This window comes from Pteropus medius, unplaced genomic scaffold, assembly GCF_902729225.1.
Source record: "Pteropus medius unplaced genomic scaffold, Ma_sr-lr_union100, whole genome shotgun sequence".
Taxonomy (NCBI): domain Eukaryota; kingdom Metazoa; phylum Chordata; class Mammalia; order Chiroptera; family Pteropodidae; genus Pteropus; species Pteropus medius.
In genome coordinates, this window is record NW_024353906.1 from 721,733 (window position 1) to 735,386 (window position 13,654).

Genomic DNA, 13,654 nt, shown 5'->3' on the forward strand with positions numbered 1-13,654 from the left:
GTATAAAGCTAGATCAGAAATATATATATAAATATTTCCCAGAGGGAAAAGATCCGTAAGGCTTGAAGGGGTAAGACAAACTCTTTTGGACTCGGAATTTCAGCATCCTATATCCCCTTTTGGGAAGTTGATTAAATCCCTGGATTTCCTCCCTCAGAGAAAGCACACATACACATACACAAAACTTTACATTTCATTTCAAGAGGCTTGTGAATCCTCTGAAGCCATCTACAAAATCCTGGCCTAAGTAAAAGGAGGAAAAATATTCCAGGCAGAGGTCACAGGATTATTAGCAGCAGAGAGGTGAGGAGAGTGATCTGCTGGGTGGGCTATTACATATAAGGAAACAGGGAAACCAGACCAGAGAGGCAGTGGTGACTAGTTAATGGAGGGCAATGAGGAGCACACTATGCTTACACTTTGATCCCACCTCTGAGAATTTATTTAAGGAAAAATTCATGTAATCATTATATACAACACTGAAATAGCTACGTAAAATAATACAAAAATACCATCTAAAAATAAATAGAAAAAACTGGAAACACCCTAAATTTCAATAATAGAAAAATATTTAAAATGAGGGTACTTCAAATTACTGGAATAGTATACAGCCATTAAGCATAGTAATTGTAAAGCTTCTGCATACTAAGTGTCTAGAAAAAGTGACCAAAATTTGAAAACAGGCTGAAGAGATTACTGGATTTCAATGGAATGCTAGGCATTGTCTAGCAGACTAACTGGGAGTAATCTGATTCTATAATAAGGATGTGCACCTTGGATTGTCTTTATTCTAATTAGGCTATTTTACAATTCTTTGGGAAAGTAAACTGTAGAAAACTGATGGTAATGCAAAAGATTCTTGCCCACAGAAATACACATGTATTTTGTCTGATATAAATATAATTAATTATAACCCCAAACATTGTATTTTATTGTCCTATAAGATATTAATCAGATTTGGATCTCTTAGCAAATTTATTTCAGCATTTCTAATTGCTTGTCTCTCTCTGTTAAACTATTCTTCAAATTCTTATTTGAATTGGTCCTAATATCTTACCGATTCTCTTATTAACTAGTTGAATAAACTTCTGAGTATCTGTATTAGTTATCTATCGCTATGTAACAAACAATCCCAAAACTTAGTGGCTAAAACAGCAGACATTTATTATGTTACAATTTCTGTGAGCCAAGAATCTGTAAGTAGCTTGGCTGGGTGATTCTAGGTCAGGGTATCTCATGAGGCTAAAGTCTTTCTAAGGCTTGCCTCAGGAAGACTCTACTTCCGAGCTCATTCATGTGGCTGTTGACAAGCCCCAAAAGATCTGTCTGTAAACTGACTCAAGTGGGCCTCTTCACAGGGATATCTCAAGGGGAAGGGATTACACAAGGACGTGAATAGTAGGAGGCGAATCACTGGGGCCATCTTAGAGGTTGCCTTAGACAACAGATTTCCACAAAAGTTATGCATTTAAGTCTCTGAAAATTATACTTTAACATAAGGGAAAGACTTATAATATAAATTTACATAAAAAGAGCAATCTGTGAAAATGAATATATATCATATATATACCATTATTTCAACTATAAAAATAATATTATGCATATGGACAAATGCTGGGGGGGTGGGAGAGAGAGAGGGAGAGAGAGAGAGAGAAATGTCCAAGAGTATAACAGCTGTATAGGGGTGGAGGCTAAAATCTGGAGTGGTTTATTTTCACTCATTCATTCTTTTTTATGCTTTCTTTAAAATCATCTCAAATATTATCTTGTGTTTTGTTTTGTTTTGTTTTGTTTTCCAACACAAAAGAAAAAAAAAAAGAGGGCTAAAACTCCTTGGGACCCAAAATAAAAGGTCCTAAATTAATCAAACAGGAGTGCATCAGGATGAAAGTAAGAATTTTTTAAGTGAGAGAAAAAAACTGCATGTTTCCGGAAAGCTATCAAACGGTAATCACTTGAGATTTGAATATGAAGAAAGAAAATGAAGAGAGAAAGAGTGCTGTATTGTAGGAATCTTTCTTCTTAGCAAACTTGCTTGAATCCGAACTATATGCAGATTGGTGTGGTTGAGGAGCAGGAGATCCCCTGGGGAGCTGCCCGACTCAGAGTGCTGAAGCTGTCACCCCCAGAACACCTGTGATCACCTCTAACACATTCTCTCACCAAAGATGCATGAGGAATCCAAGGGAAATGGAAATCATGACTCAAACTGTGAAAACAGTAATTCCTTTGATATCTGTTCATTGATTTCATACTGCTGAGTTCAATGACTTTAAGACGCAAAACCACTGCTGCTGCTCCGAAGTCGCTTTTGAAGACAATTCTCAACAAAAATACTAGCAAACCAAATTCAATAGCACATTAAAAGATTCTACACCATGATCAAGTGGGATTTATACCAGGGATGCAAGAGTGGTTCAACATCCACAAGAAAAATTAATGTGATTTATTACATCAACAAAACCAAGGATAAAAATCACATGATTATCTCAATAGGTGCAGAAAAAGCGTTTAACAATATTCAACATCATTTATGATTTAAAAAAAAATCTCAACAAAGTGGGTATAGAAGGAACTTACTTCAACTTGATAAAGGCTATATATGACAAGCCTACAGTTAATATTATACTCAATAGTGAAAAGCTGAAAGCTTTTTCTCTAAGATCAGGAACAAGACAGGGATGCCTACTCTCACCATTATTCAACAAACTATTGAAAGTCCTAGCCACAGCAATCAGACAAGAAAAAAAAATAAAAGGTATCCAAATAGGAAAGGAAGAAGTAACACCATCACTATTTGCACATGACATGATACTATATATAGAAAACCCTAAAGAATTCACCAAAAATTTAATAGAATTAATAAAAGAATTCAGTAAAGTAGCAGGATACAAAATTAGTATATAGGAATCTGTCACATTCATATTCACTAATAAGGAACAATCAGAAGGAGAAATGAAGAAAACAATCCCATTTACAATTGCATCAAAAAGAATAAAATACCTAAGAATAAACTTAACCAAGGAGGTGAAAGACCTGTACTCTGAAAACTATAAGACATTGAAGAAATTGAAGAAGACTGTTCCGTGGTACTCAGAGTGGGGCCCATATGCTATTGTTCTTGGTTCCCAAGGGTATCATGCTAAGTAACCTAAAGGGAAACTTTCACAATGTCTGGAGCCCTTGATGTCCTGCAAATAAAAGAGGAGAATGTCCTCCAATTCCTTGCAGCAGGAACCCACTTAGGTGGCACCAATCTTGACTTCCAAATGGAATAGTACATCTGTAAAAGGAAAAGTGACAGCATCTACATCATAACTTTGAAGAGAATCTGGGAAAAGCTTCTGCTGGAAGCTCGTGCCATTGCTGCCATTGGAAACCCAGCTAATGTCAGTATCATATTTTCTGGGAATATTGGCCAATGAGCTATGCTGAAGTTTGCTGCTGCCACTGGAACCTCTCCTGTTGCTGGTTGCTTCACTCCTGGAATCTTCACTAACCAGATCCAGGCTGGGAACCGAGACTTCTGGTAATTACCAATCCCAGGGCTGACCACCAGCCTCTCACAGAGGCGTCTTATGTTAACCTGCCTACCATCACCTTGTGTAACACTCCCTTCTCTGCCATCCCTTACAACAACAAGGGAGCTCACTCAGTTGGTCCGATGTGGTGATGCTGGCCCAGGAAGTCCTGCGCATGTGTGGCACCATCTCCCGTGAACATCCATGGGAGGTCATGTCTGATCTCCACTTCTACAGAGATCCTGAAGAGATTGAAAAGAAAGAGCAGGCCACTGCTGAAAAGGCTGAGACCAAGGAAGAATTTCAGGGTGAATGGACTGCTCTAGCTCCTGAGTTAACTGCTGCTCAACCTGAAGTCTCAGACTGGTCTGAAGATATTCAGGTGCCCTCTGTGCCTGTTCAGTAGTTTCCTACTGAAGACTGGAGTGCTCAGCCTGCCACTGAAGACTAGTCTGCAGCCTCCACTGCTCAGGCCGCTGAATGCGTAGGAACAATCCAAGCGGTCTTATGCTGTTCTTCTGCAAACTCTTAAACAAAATGGGAATAAAGTTGATGGAAAATAAACAGTTTCTAAAAAAAAAAAGAAAAAGTTGAAGAGGACACAAATAAATGGATGGATATACCATACTAATGGGTTGGAAGGATTAATATTGTTAAAATGAACCATACTACCCAAAGCAATTTATAGATTTAATACGATTCCTATCAAAATACTAATGTTATTCTTTTCAGAACTAGAACAAATAATCCTAAAATTTATATGGAGACACAAAAGACCCTGAAAAGCCAAAGCAATCTTGAGAAAAAACAAAGTTGGAGATATCACACTCCCTGATCTCGAGCTATACTATAAAGCTGTAATAACCAAAACAGTATGGTACTGGCACAAAAACAATTCTCTTTCAATAACTTTTCTATGTGATCCTTAACACCAGCTGTTTATACAGTTTTTGTTTTTTTTTTAATCACACTTTTCTGCTTTATAATTTTCCTGAGCCTCCTTTTCATATTTTCACTGGAATGCAGAGGTCAGGGGTTGATGTGTTCACTACCAGTGTCTAATCGCACATGGATTGACTAACTATTCTGGTTTGCCCCAGGACTGAAAAGATTCTTGGGTTGTGATTTAGTTTTAAAACTGAGAAAGTACTCAGCAAACTCAATTTTAACAGCAGAAGTCTCATGTACTGGGAACTCCCTTAGTCCCGAGATTGGTCATCCTCTCAGCTTCTCTTCTCATTGCCTGTGTTGATATCGTGTGTGTGTGCACGCATGCGTGTGTGTGTGTTATTTCTGTATAGTCAAGGGCTCAGCTGAGTGGAAGAGAGTGAGCCGCCAGGTGTTCAACAAGCCAAAAATGAAAGTAACAGTTAAAACTCTCATCATTTACTGCGATAGCATAAACAAAAGGCTAAAACCAGAGAAAGTTCTGACTCCCTATTGCTACATTTTCCCCTGTAGAATATCACAAGTCAGGTGGATCAGCACAGATGTGGAGTTTGGATAGGGATGGGAGAAGTGGAAAAGTACTGAGTACTGAGTCGGAAGGCAGAAAAGTGTCTTCAAGGTTTCTCCTACCCTTTGCCCCCATCTATTAGGAGGCCTGCTCTAGAGGACTCAGGAAAGAGCTGTTAAGGGACACTAAAGGAAGGTGGAGCCAGAGTACTTTGGAAATTGGCAAGTATTTTTTAAGCAGTGGTTTTTTTGGTTTGGAGGTTTTTTTGCCTTTGAGCGGCATGGACCTTGCTCCCCCTGCTGGATCTAAAGTAAAATGCTGTTTTAAAAGTCCATTTATGTAAAGCTGAGGAAACAAAACTTGCAACATATTTAAAATAGTATGTAGAGCTTCCATCAAGTTTCTTGTTACAGATGGCATAATTATCGCTGACATTCCAGCATTCCTATAATGACTAGCTGCATAACAATTACAGTTGCCCCAAGTATTTAGAGGGAAAGATATGGCTTTGAAATCTAAGTCTAGGACTATAGGCCAGAAAGTCCTGGATCTAAACCCAACGTTGACGACAACTGCAAAAAGTGGCCTCTGGCAAATAATTTAGCTTTTTGTGCATGTGTGTGTTATTATTCATTTTTATTTTACTATCCGTGTTAAGGGCATAAGAGTCCTACTAACTTCTCATTACCATTGAAGCACTTGAATGATATCAGTAATCAATTGAGTAGCAAAAGTCTCCTATGTACACAGAAACACTCAGGGCTTTAGGCAGCTATCCCCAATCTTTTTGGTACCCGAGACTCGTGCTCCCCTGAGAATCTAATGCCTGATGATCTGAGGAGCTGAGACAATGTTGCTGAGCTGGGGAGCACCTGCAAATACAGATGAAGCTTCGCTTGCTGGCCCACCACTCACCCGCTGCTGTGCAGCCTGTTTCCTAATAGGCCACAGACTGGCACCAGTCCATGGCCGACAGGTTGGGGATCCTGCTCTAGAGGACCCAAGGACACTACAGTGTTCCTCCCATCAAGGATCTGTGGGCCTTAAGGGAATGTGGAGGCTGTGTACAGTGCTTCTAATGGTGTCTAACATAAAGTAAGTCCTCGACAAATGTTCACATACTTCCTCTTTCTACTCCTGAATCTAGCTTCTGCCCAGGACTGGAATCTCTGATTCCAGGCCTAATAGAACATTTTCTTAAATGAATTCCTTCCAGCCTTCACTAGACTGTCAATACCATGAGAACTGGGACCAGGTCTTATTCATGCTCTATTCCTAGTGCCCAGGACTGTGCCTGGTGCATGAAATGTGCTCAGTGACCCTTCCAGGGAAACTAATTCTATTTTTGGCTTCCCTTCATTGTTAAAGAAGTGAGCTGAAATTCACCCCCCCTATCACTTGCATTCACTAGTTGCTGTCTTGCCTAATCTAAGCAGTTCTCAATAAATATAAGCTCTCTCTCTACCTCCTCTTCTTGCCCTTCTGTCATTATTGCCCTCGTGAATATGACAAGAAACTATTTAAATCTCTTACTGAAATCCAGACACTAGTACCTGTACCTTCAGTGTCCCTCTATCCATTAGCCAAATAATTAAAAACTCACGATGTGATTGAGGCAATCTATCCTTAAACATGAAACAAAGAAAAACCAAAGCCTTTAAACATGGTGAGTGATTGTGGTCAGAGAGCAATAAATTCAAGAGTTCAGAAAAGGGAACTATCCTTAGGGTATAGAAGAGTCATAAGAGATTTTCTGCATTTCTTGGGCTGGACCATTTATTCATTTATTGTTTTGTTTTGTTTGTTTCTTGTTTTATTTATTTAATTTAATTAGTTTCGAGTATATAGTACATTGGTTAGAAATCTATATAGTTCATAAAATTATCCCCTCTATTGCTCCCTTTCTCCCCTGGCCCTCCACCTAGCCAACATATTAATGCTAACTGCATTCCCTATGCCATGCTCCCCAGCCCTGTGACCATCTATCAACTACTAATTTGTACTTCTTTAACTCTTCACCCCATTCTCCCAGTCTCCCAACCTCCCTCCCCTCTATCCATCACCAAATTGTCCACTATATTTGTGAGTCTGTTTTTAATTAGTTTTTTCTTTTTGTTCCTTAGATTCCACATATAAGTGAAATCATATGGTATTTATCTTTCTCTGTCTGACTTATTTCACTCAGCATAATAACCTCTAGGTCCATCTATGTCATTGCAAATGATAAGATTTCATTTTTTTTTAATGGCTGAGTAATATTCCATTTGGTCTATATGAACCATAACTTCTTTATCCAATTATCTGTTGATAGGCATTTAGGTTGCTTCCATATCTTGGCTATTGTAAATTGTGCTGCCATGAATACTGGAGTGCATAGATCTTTATAAATTATTGTTTTGGTTTTCTTTGGATAAAAACTCAGAAGTGCTATTGCTAGGTCAAAAGGTATATACATTTTTAATTTTTTGAGAAACCTCCATATTATTTTCCATAGTGGCTGTACCAATTTGCAATCCCACCAACAATGTATGAGATTTCCCTTTTCTCTGCATCCTCACCAACTCTTGTTTTTTGATTTATTGATGATAGCCATTCTGACAGATGTGAAGTGATATCTCATTGTGGTTTTAATTTGCATTTCTCTGATGGTTAGCAACCTTGAGCATCTTTTCATAGGTCTATTAGCCATCTGTATTTCCTCTTTGGAGAAGTATCTGTTCAGGTCTTCTGCCTATTTTTTTATTGGATTGTTTGTTTTTTGTTGTTGAGTTATATGAGTTCTTTATATATTTTGGATATTAACCCCTTATTAGATGTATCATTAGTGAATATCTGCTCCCAATCAGTTGGTTGTCTTTTTGTTTTGTTGATGGTTTCCTTTCTGTACAAAAACTTTTATTTTGATGTAGTCCCATTTGTTTAATTTTTCTTTTGTTTCCCTTGCCCAGGGAGATATATCCAAAAAAAAAATTACTGTTAGTAGTATCAGAGAGTTTATTGCCTATGTTTTCTTCTAGAAGTTTCATGGTTTTGGGTCTTACATTTAAGTCTTTAATCTGTTTTGAGTCTATTCATGTTTATGGTGTAAGAAGGTAGTCCAGTTTCTTTCTTTTTCTTTCTTTCTTTTTGCATGTATCTGTCCAATTTTCCCAACACCATTTATTGAGGAGATTGTCTTTACCCCATTGTATATTCTTACGTACTTTGTCATATATTAAGTGAGCATATATGTGTGGATTTATTTCTGGGCTCTCTATTCTGTTCCATTGATCAATGTATCTTTTTTTTTATGACAGTATCATGCTGTTTTGATTACTATAGCCTTGTAGTATAGTTTGATATCAGGTAGTGTGATTCTTCTAACTTTGTCCTTCTTTCTCAAGATTGCCGTGGCTATTCGTGGTCTTTTACGGTTCCATATAAATTTTAAGATTATTTGTTCTATCTCTCTGAAAAATGCCATTGGTTTTGATAGGGATTGCATTGAATCTATAGATTACTTTGGGTAGTATGGCCATTTTAATGATGTTGATTCTTCCTACCCATGAACAGGTATATGCTTCCATTTATTTGTATCTTTTTAAATTTCTTTTTTCATTGACATAGTTTTCTGAAAACAGGTCCTTTACCTTCTTGGTTAATTTGATTTCCAGGTATTTTATAGTTTTCGATGCAATTGTAAATGGGATTGTTTTCTTAATTTCTCTTTCTGAAAGTTCATCATTGGTGTGTAAAAATGCCACTGACTTCTGAATATTTATTTTGTACCCTGCTACTTTACTGAATTCATTGATCAGTTCTAACAGTTTTTTGGTAGAATCTTCAGGGTTCTCTCTATATAACATCATGTCATTAGCAAATAACGAGGGTTTTACCTCTTCCTTGACAATTCAGATGCCTTTTATTTCTCTTTCTTGTCTCATTGCTGTGGCTAAGACTTCCAATACAATATTGAAGAGGAGTGGTGAAAGTGGGCATCCTTGTCTTGTTCCTCATCTTAAGGAAAATGCTTTTAGCCTTTCCCCATTGAGTTTGATGTTAGCTGTAGGTTTGTCATATACGGCCTTTATTACATCGAGGTATGTTCCCTCTATTCCCGCTTTGCTGAGAGTTTTTATCACAAATGGATGCTGGATTTTGTTGAACGCTTTTTCTGCATCTATTGATAAGATCACATGGTTTTTATCTTTCGATTTGTTAATGTGGTGTAACACATTAATTGATTTGCAGATATTGTACCAACCTACATCCCAGGAATAAATCCAACTTGATCATGGTGTATGATGTTTTTAATGTGTTGTTGAATTTGGTTTGCTAATATTTTGTTGAAGATTTTAGTATCAATGTTCATAAGAGATATTGGCCTATAGTTTGTTTTTTTTTGTAATGTCTTTGTCTGGTTTTGGAATCAAGGTAATGGTAGCCTCATCATCAAAGGAGTTAGGGAGCCTTCCATTTTCTTGAAATTTTTGGAATAGTTTGAGAAGAATAGGTGATAATTCTTCTTTGAATGTTTGGTGAAAGACGCCTATGAAGCCATCTGGTCCAGGAATTTTGTTTATTGGGAGGTTTTTGATTACTGATTCTATTTCATTGGTGGTAATTGGTCAGTTCAGATTTTCTGTTTCTTCTTGACTCAGTCAAGAAGATTGTATGTTTCTAGGAATGTGTCCGTTTCTTCCAGATTGTTCAATTTGTTGGTATATAATTGCTTGTAATATTTTCTTATAGTCCATTGTATTTCTATGGAGTCCATGGTAAGTTCTTCTCTTTCATTTCTGATTTTATTTGAGTCCTCTCTCTTTTTTCCTTGATGAATCTGGCTAAAAATCTGTCAATTTTGTTTATCCTTTCAGAGAACCAGCTCTTGATTTCATTTCATTGTATTGTTTTTATAGAATCTATTTCATTTATTTCTGCTCTGATCTTTATTATTTCCTTCCTTCTATTCAGTTTGGGCTTTGTTTGCTGTTCTTTTTCTAGTTTTTTTAAGTGTAAGGTTAGATTGTTTATTTGAGCTATTTCTTGTTTCTTGAGGTAGGCCTGTATTGCTATGAATTGCCCTCTTAGGACTGCTTTTGCTGTGTCCCATAGATTTTGAGTTGTGTTTTCATTTTCATTTGTCTCTACGTATCTTTTGATTTCTTCTTTGATATCATTAATAACCCATTCATTGTTTAGTAGCATGTAATTTAGCCTCCATGTATTTATGTATTTTCCAGTTTTTTTATTTCTAGTTTCATACTGTTGTGATCGGAAAAGATGGTTGATATAATTTCAATTTTCTTATATTTATTGAGACTTGTTTTGTGTCCTACTATGTGGTCTATTCTAGAAAATGTTCCGTGTGTGTTTGAGAAGAATGCATATTTTACTGCTTTGGGGTAAAATGCTCTGAAAATATTTATTAAATCCATCTGGTCTAGTGTGTCTTTTAGGCCCATTGTTTCCTTGTTGATTCTTTGCCTGAAAGATCTGTCCATTGGTGTCAATGGGTTGTTAAACTCTCCTACTATGAATGTAGTACTATTGATCTCTCCTTTTATGTCAGTCAATAATTGCTTTATGTTTGTAGGTGCTCCTATGTTGGGTGCAGATATGTTTACTAGGGTTATGCCCTCTTGATTTATTGACCCCTTCATCATTATGTAATCTTTTTTTTTGTCTCTTATTATAGCCTTTGTTTTAAAGTCTATTTTATCTGACATAAATATCGCTACCCCAGCTTTTTTTTCATTTCCATTTGCATGAACTATCTTTTTCCATTCCTCTACTTTCAATTGTGAGTGTCATTTGATCTGAAGTGGGTCTCTTGTAGACAGCATATACATGGGTCTTGTTTTTGTATCTATTCGGTTACCCTATGTCTTTTGATTGGAGCATTTAATCCCTTTACATTTTAAGTGATTACTGATAGGTACATTGTTACTGCCATTTGATTATTCATATTTGTTATTTCTATTTTCTTTTTTACTTCTTCTCTTTATACAGAAGTCCTTTTAACATTTCTTGTAATACTGGCTTGTTGGTGATGAATTCCTTAAGCTTTTTCCTGTCTGGGAAGAATATGGAACGCTTCACGAATTTGCATGTCATCTTTGCGCAGGGGCCATGCTAATCTTCTCTGTATTATTCCAATTTTAGTATATGTGCTGCTGAAATGAGCACTATTCATTCATCTTAAGACCTAGGTGAAGTACAGTACTTTCGCTCATGAGTTCACCTCTAATGGAGAAGACAGATAACTGGCAAGTGAATTAATAAAACAGAGATAGAGGTGGTGCTGTGAAGAAGAAAAGCAGGGTGCTATGAGGGAAAATATGAGGTAGGGTGGGTAGTGGACAATCACTAGCTTTGGAGAGAATGGGAGTCAGGAAGCCTCTCTGAGGAGCCATCAAAAAGGCACCCATCAGGAAGAATATTCCAGGTGGAGAGAACAGCAAGATCTGAGGTTCTTGGAGGAAGATTTGGCAATGAGGAGCAGAAGGGCTGGGGAAGAGCTTAAGAAAAAGCAAGAGTGGAAAGGGGTTTGCAGTGTGGGTTGGACAAATGTTAGAAGCAGTGGAGTATAAGGAAAGAAAGAAACATGGATTCCAATGCAAAATTAGCTTTTATGACAAATATTCATTAATAGTATTTAAGCAAACATCTAGCTCAAAATATTTTGTTTGTTATTTTAAGTACTTGAGCATTACTTTAAACATATGCATGAAATATATTCTCAAACATATAAAGTTTTTATGTTCCCAAAAAGATTCGAAGCAATCTATAGAAACATAACAGAAAATAAGTGAGTTAAGTAAGTGGGGTAGAAGTAGAAGTAAAAGCAAAAAGGAGAAGGAAAATAAACTAGAGTCAACTGTTAGGATTGGCATACAAAAGTGCATACTATACAGTTTTAAACAATAGCTATATCTGGGCTGTATGTTTGATTCTGACTTCCAGGAACAAAGCAATAGGGAAATATGAACAATTATGAAATTCAGTGTTCCTATAATAAAAAATGAAGTAGTTCTTAAGAAGAATGTTGCTATTCGATATTAAGATCTGAGAGAAATGTTCCTGTATTGAGTCACTCTATGACATACTGGTCAAAGTCCTTAACAGTATCCCCACAGTAAATACAACAGCAAGATTCCTAGGGCCATCTCTTAAAATAACTTCAGTGCATAAAGCCAAAGTACAACTTAGTAAAAGCAATTTTACAGGGATCCAGGGGTAATCCAGCTACACAGCTTATTCTAGCAGCTGTAAATCAGAGATAACACTTAGAATGTCCAGAGAAATGGATGTATTATGTATCCTTCAAGTAATCCTCAATGAATATTACTTCTTTCACCTGAGCTTTTGATGAATAATGTGCAGTAGAGAATCTGCAGTTATTTCTCTAGCAAGAAACTAGAATTAATAATTGTTTTGATCATCAATGGAGTTGAAGGTAGGACTGACATTCTCTTAGAAAAGTAAGGAGCCTAGCAGTATGATAGCTTGAAAGGAAAGCCATCCTGTTGCCGTTTGGAAGTGGGCCTAACATTTTCCTCAAAAAAATAGGTCTAGACCCACTTAAACACATGGATGGATAATGACTCAGGCTCTAAAGTTTTTCTACACACATGTGGTCAAGATCATTCTAACTTCTATTAGTTAAGAGAATACTTTAATTAATAAATTAGTTAAAAACTTATTTTACAGACAACTGCATAGTTTATATGTCATATAAATCTTTTGGCAATAAATCAATTAAATGTTGGAGGACAGCTACCAAAAACAATATTTGAATACAAGAAGAGTTGATCTCGAGCCATGCTTTCTAACAATAATTATACTTAAAAAAAAAAAAAGTCATGCACTGAGCCCATTTAAGAGTGGTTTTAGCCATTAAAAAGCATATTTTGGGGGCTTTTAGCCCATTAAAAAGCATATTTTGGGGGGACAAAAGGGAAGCTTTGGGCTTGAGCCAATAGTTATCTGATCTGTTGGTGTGACAGACTGGCTAGCTGGTTACCAAACCAGTTTTCTTTCCCTGCAGACCCACAGTTCAACTACATTTCCCAGCCTCTCTCGCAGTTAGGTGTGGGCAAGTGAGTTCTGACCAGTGGAATTGGATGCATTTCACTTTCAGTCTGGAGCAGTAAACCACAGAGTGGCCTTGGATGCAATATATTGAAGACATTAGACCTTTCTATCAATCTAGGTCCCTAAACACCCAACCTCTTATTGGGCTTATGCGAGAAAGAAATAACTTCCTGCTGTGTTAAGCCACTGAGATTTCAAAGTTTATTGTTACAGCAGCTTGTATACAGTCAATATAGCATTTAAGTCAAGTCAAGAATATACTTCTACCTCTGTGTACCTCAGTTTCAACTGTAAAATGAAGACATTAATAGCACTACCTCTTAAGTTTGCTCTAAAAATTAAATATGTTAATGCATATAATGTGCTTCAACAGTGCCTGGCACAGAGTAAACATTCAATCATGTTAGCTATCATTATTATTATTATTACAAACCTCCCTAGTAGTATTAAGATGTAGGTTCCATATACATATAACTCAAATTTCCTCCAACTACTCAAATTCTAGTAACAAGTGATATCACATTTATGTTATTATTTGCCTTGTACTGCTCTGTACCTCTATCACAATAGGGCTTTAGTACATTTCTGGGCACCATGGGTT

General features: G+C 36.7%; 1 non-coding gene and 1 pseudogene across 1 annotated transcript; one reads left to right on the forward strand and one right to left on the reverse strand.

Moving 5' to 3' along the window:
• Positions 1–3,170: 3,170 nt before the first annotated feature.
• On the forward strand, positions 3,171–4,053 carry LOC120593622 (40S ribosomal protein SA-like; annotated as a pseudogene).
• Positions 4,054–11,038: 6,985 nt separating this feature from the next.
• On the reverse strand, positions 11,039–11,145 carry LOC120593653 (U6 spliceosomal RNA). Its single transcript, XR_005650408.1, has one exon. It is a non-coding gene; the product is annotated as a U6 spliceosomal RNA (small nuclear RNA).
• Between the last annotated feature and the right edge of the window lie 2,509 nt (positions 11,146–13,654).